Genomic DNA, 6000 nt, shown 5'->3' on the forward strand with positions numbered 1-6000 from the left:
TTCTGAGCAGCTGGGACCACAGACACACACCACCACATCGGCTAATTTTTGTATCTTTTGTAGAGACAAGGTTTCACCATGTTGCCCGGGCTGGTCTTCAACTCCTGAGCTCAAGTGGTCCTCCTACCTTGGCCTCCCAAAATGCTGGGATTACAAGTGTAAGCCACCACACCCAGCCCCTGAAAACACTTTTTATGTGCATCGACGTCAGCTTTGATCAGAAGAGCCCCTGCTCTTCTTGGGCTGGGACCCCTTCCTGGACTGAGTCTGCTCACCTTGGATTAGGCCACCTACTGCTTCTTCCTCTTCCTTTTCTCAGGCTCTGCAAGGAAGCCCTCCAGCTTCCTCTTGGAGAAGGAGATTCTGGGCCCCTTTTCTCTCTCCCGAACCTAGGTGGTGGCTATGCCCCTCGAGCTCTGCTTGGCACGTGTCTGCCAGTCTCAGGGGGCTCCATGGGAGTGAGGAGGGGCTCGGCGGCCCTGGGCGTCTGGTCCTCCTCTGCCACCCTCAAGTCCTCAGGCTACGTGTCCACATCTTTGGCTTCCAGGGACACGGGCCCAGCTGGCCACTTCTATGACAAGAATGTGGGTTTTTGGTGACAGGGCGTCTACTATATGAACTTCCTCTGGACTCTGACTTCAGTGCGTAGGAAGCCACCTTACAGCTCATGTCACCAGAGAATAGTCATTGCAGCTCCAGTCAGAATGACTGGCGGTGTCTTCCGAATCGCCATCATAAAGATCTAAAAGCTGAGGACAAAAGTATTTCTCAGTCCATGCGCAGTTCTGCGAGGCGGAATCAAGTCTAACATGCTCGCATGCGCTGACTCTTCCTCCCATCACTGATGCTGGTTTTTGCAGGCTCTGCCTTGCAAATGAATTTTTCTTTTTTTTTTTTTTTTTGAGACAGAATCTTGCTCTGTCGCCCAAGCTGGAGTGCAGTGGCGCAATCTGGGCTCACTGCAACCTCCACCTCCCGGGTTCAAGCGATTCTCCTGCCTCAGCCTCCTGAGTAGCTGAGACTACAGGCACCCGCTAATTTTTGTATTTTCAGTAGAGACGGGGTTTCACCATATTGGTCAGGCTGGTCTTGAACTCCTGACTCAGGTGATCCACCTGCCTCAGCCTCCCAAGGTGCTGGGATTACAGATGTGAGCCACCACGCCTGGCCGAATTTTTGTTGTTTTTTTTGTTTTTGTTTTTGTTTTTAAACTGAGTCTCGCACTGTTGCCCAGGCTGTAGTGCAGTGGCGCTATCTCGGCTCACTGCAAGCTCTGCCTCCCAGGTTCACGCCATTCTTCTGCCTCAGCCTCCCAAGTAGCTGGGACTACAGGCGCCCACCACCACGCCCAGCTAATTTTTTGGATTTTTAGTAGAGACAGGGTTTCACTGTGTTAGCCAGGATGGTCTTGATCTCCTGACCTCGTGATCCGCCCACCTCCCAAAGTTCTGGGATTACAGGCGTGAACCACCACACTCGGCCTCTTTGTTTTTTTTTTTTTTTTGAGACACAGTCTGGCTCTGTCACTGAGGCTGGAGTGCAGTGATGCAACCTCACCTCACTGCAGCCTCAACCTCCTGGGCTTAAGTGATCCTCCCACCTCAGCTTCCCGAGACTACAGGTGCACACCACCACGACCAGCTAATTTTTGTATTTTTTGTAGAGATGGAGTTTTGCCATGTTGCCCAGGATGGCCTTGAACTCCAGGGCTCAAGCGATCCACCCACCTCAGCCTCCCAAAGTGCTGGGATTACAGGCATGAGCCATTGTGCCCAGCTGCAAATGAATTTTTTAAAATGCGTTAGATCAATATTCATATCACACAAAAACAGTCTGAGAGCCTGCCACCGCTGGGGATTCAGCCTGAGCCTTGTTCCCAGAAAGCCTTCAACCCAGTGCTGGGCACAGACCTGGGAGGCTTGGCCCAAACCGCCCTGCCCTCTGTTGGCACCCTGCCCTCCGTTGACAGGGCAGAGCTCTGTCTTTTCCTCTCAACAGCTCTTCCAAAGGGCAAGGCAGCATTTTCCTGGTGAGGGGCAAGCAAAGCTGAGGCCAGACCCACCCCCGAGTCTTCCCTCTGCCGCATCCAGGGCCTGAAGGGCGTTCTGGGGAGCCTCCACCTTCACACCGAAGGCTGCCGCCAAGGTGGTTAGCAAGAAGCTGAAATGGGCATTTAAGTCCGAACCTTGTTTTCAAAGATGCCCATTGCCTGTTCTCAAAGCAATGCACCTGAGAAGCAGTGGCAGGTGGCGCAGCCCATCCCCAACCCCCAGGGCCACCCAAACACCAGTTACAACACCATCGCCAACATGGCCTTTGCAGAACTTTTTTTTTTTTGAGACGGAATCTTGCTCTGTCGCCTAGGCTGAAGTGCAGTGGTGCGATCTCGGCTCACTGCAACCTCCGCCTCCCAAGTTCAAACAATTCTCCTACCTCAGCCACCCAAGCAGGTGGGACTACAGGTGCCCACCACCATGCCCGGTTAATTTTTCTATTTTTAGTAGAGAAAGGGTTTCGCCATGTTGCCCAGGCTGGTCTCGAACTCCTGACCTCAGGTGATCTGCCCACCTTGGCCTCCCAAAGTGCTGAGATTACAGGCATGAGCCACCACGCCTGGCCCTCTTGTATTTCTTTGTAGAGACAGGGTTTTGCCATGTTGCCCAGGCTGGTCTCCTGGGCTCAAGTGATCCACCCACCTTGGTCTCCCAAAGTGCTAGGATACGGGCCTGAGCCACCGTGCCCGGCGCAACCTTATTATTACTGAAGTCGCCTTGTTACACACAAACATCTACAGTTCCTCCTGGCCACTCCCCTTCTGGACTTTTCTTTCCTAGCCCAGGTCAAAGTGGGCCTTGGGGAGGACCCTGGAGGAGAAGCCCCCTCCTCTTCACTTCCACCCTCTCTCTTCCACCCCTGGAAGTCAGCTTTCTGACCTCAGAATCCCAGCTGTCTTCTGGACTCAGGTGACAAGCCACCTAAGTGACAGATCCAGCGTGCACTTCATGATCACCACTCTGCTCCTCCTGCAGCAGCGCCCCGCCCGGCAGAGCCCACAAGGCTGGGAACACCGAGACCGGGGGTGCGTGGCTGTGTCTACAAAGGCCTCCTCTTTGAGGGAGACACGCGGGGCGCGGGTGGGGCAATGAAACAGGATCGGCCGGTCCTTGACAACCTCTGAAGCAAGGAGAATATGACCTCATGCTCTTCTGTTGGAGTCACCGCCTCTGTGCCAACAGCCACCAAACCTCCACCTCCAATTAAGCTCCACCCCCATGTCCCCACTGGCATCCGGACATCTGTCCAGCACCCCCTCAACCTGGCCAGGGCTCCACGCACCGCCCTGGTTTCCCGCTCTGCCCAGCCCCCCGCTGAGGTCTCTCTAATGGGTTCTTCCGATTCCACCTGTCCAAGGTAAAACCCTGAGGTTGTCCCTGCTCCGCGGCACCTCCAGGTGTCTGGTTGCTCAGGCTGAAATGCTTCCCAAGGCCCTGGCTCCTCCTCCTTCCAAACCCCACAGGCAGCTGATTGGCAAACGCTAACTCTAACCTGGAAACATGTCCAGAATTCAGCCACATCTCCCCACTTCCCTGCCTGGCCCTGGGCCCCACTATTCCATCACTATCTCTGCCCTGGCTTCCCGCTCTGGCCCCCAGCCCAGCGTCCACTCTCAGACCAGAGCAATGCTTGTGAACTCTGAAAATCTGAAACAGGTCTCAGTTAATTTAGAAAAGAAATTTATTTTGTCAAGGTTGAGGACCGGCACCCATGACACAGCCTCAGGAGGTCCTGACTGAGGGGAGAGAGAGACTCTCTCATATTGTTTTATATTGTTTTATACTCAGTACCTGTTTTAAGAAAAAAACAAGGAAGTGAAATCAAAGACAGGCGGCCTGGGCCTGCCTGGACTAAACCTAGTAGTTAAAAATCAGCTCACGACTTAGAACCCGACGTTACCCATAGATTTCAGGCATTGTATGGAAGAACATCGTGAGACTCCCTGCTCTGTTGTTTCACTCTGACCGCCAGGCGCATGAAACCCCCGTCACGTGTCCCCTAGACTGCTCAATCAATCACAACCCTTTCATATGAAATCTTTAGTGTTGTGAGCCCTTAAAAGGGACAGAAATTGTGCACTTGGGGAGCTCGGATTTTAAGATGGTAGCTTGCCGATGCTCCCAGATGAATAAAGCCCTTCCTTCTACAACTCGGTGTCTGAGGGGTTTTGTCTGCGGCTCGTCCTGCTGCACTGACGCCATGCCGCGCCCAAGGTGCTCAGAGCCCAGTTTGGTTTTATACATTTTAGGGAGATAGGAGACATCCATCGACATACGTAAGATGGACATTGGTTCCGTCTGGAAAAGCCTCAAAGCGGGGAGGGGGCTTCCAGGTCACAGGTAGGTAAGAGACAAATGGTTGCATTCTTTTGAATTTCTGATGAGCCTTTCCAAAGAGGCGATCAGACATGCATTTATCTCAGTGAGCAGAGGGATGACTTTGAATAGAATGGGAGGCAGGTTTGCCCTAAGCAGTTCCCAGTTTGACTTTTCCCTTCAGCTTAGTGATTTGGGGGCCCCAAGATTTGTTTTTCACATGTTGCTAAACCCCACCACGCAGCACACCAGAGAGACTGAACCCTCGCCACACCAACTCCCGCTGCAGCTCAGCCCACCTGCACCCCTCCACCTGGCCATCCCCTCCTTCCATCCAGTCTTTACTCTAAGGTCATCCTTCCCTGAGGCCTTCCTGGAGTCCCTGTCTCATATTTCAACACACCTCACACACCCACAGGTGCACACACGTGCACACACATGCTGCACAGTTGCACACACGCTGCATAGTTGCACACACATGCACACACGCTGCACAGACGCACACACGTGCACACACACGCTGCACAGACGCACACACGTGCACACACATGCTGCATTTTTCTATTTGGTCCTTGCGCTCTTTAACGTGCTCACATCTACCACCTCTATCACGTTAGGATCAGAGTCACTCCCTCCTAAAATGACCTGTGCTCCAGGGCCTGGGGCTCGGCTGCTTTGTCAACAGCTGGGTCCTGGAAGCCAAACCCCTGGCTCTGAGCAGGCAGTGGTGCTCAGTAGGCATTTGCTGGATGAGACCACTCACCTAACACCCAAACCAAATGCCTTTCCCACAAAACGTGCCCCTCTGTCTGCAGTGTTCCTTGAGTGCCCCAAAATCACTAAGCTAAAGGGAAAAGTCAAGCTGGGAACTGCTTAGGGCAAACCTGCCTCCCATCATCCACAAAGACTCCTGAGCTGGAAGCCACAAAGCTTCCACTGGAGGCTGAGTAGCTGATGGGTCTAGAACCAGACTCCCTGGGTGAAACCACCTTTGCAAAATGATGGCAGCGAGGGAAATCTGATGTGGCCGACCCCATCTTGCTTCTAGCCTCACAGCCTGGCCTCTTCACTCATTCCTGGGAGTCGTTCAAACTAACTTTGGGAGAAATTTAGTTTGAAGTTTGAATGATAACAGCCCTTCCCCACACTAAACTGCACTTGTAAAACTAATGAAAGACCACCAGGTCAGGAGGACGAGAGGGCCCTGAATTCTGCTAACGGTCGGCTTAGTTAAAACATTACCAGCCATTGTTCTGGAGGTCACGAGAATTGCAACTTCCACAATCACTCTTGCAATTAAGCTAAGATTGTCCTTTTGAGATGTCTTTAGGATTTTGCATTTCTGATAACAGGATGGCCCCAGCCAGATCATGACTCAACCAGTCCTGTGGTCCCCGCCCAGGAGCCGACTCAGTGCATGAAGACCACTTTCCACACCCCTACAATTCCATTCCCAACCAGGCAGCAGCACCCATACCCTAGCCCCCTGCCCACCGTACTTTCTTTGAAAAACGTGTAACCTCCGAGCCTTTGGTGAGATTGATTTGAGTAATAACTCCGTCTCCTCTGTGGCGTGGCCAGCCTCATGTCAATTTAACTTTTTTTTTTTTTTTTTTTGAGACAGAGTCTT

The sequence above is a fragment of the Pongo pygmaeus genome, chromosome 15 (genome assembly GCF_028885625.2).
Source record: "Pongo pygmaeus isolate AG05252 chromosome 15, NHGRI_mPonPyg2-v2.0_pri, whole genome shotgun sequence".
Taxonomy (NCBI): Eukaryota; Metazoa; Chordata; class Mammalia; order Primates; family Hominidae; genus Pongo; species Pongo pygmaeus.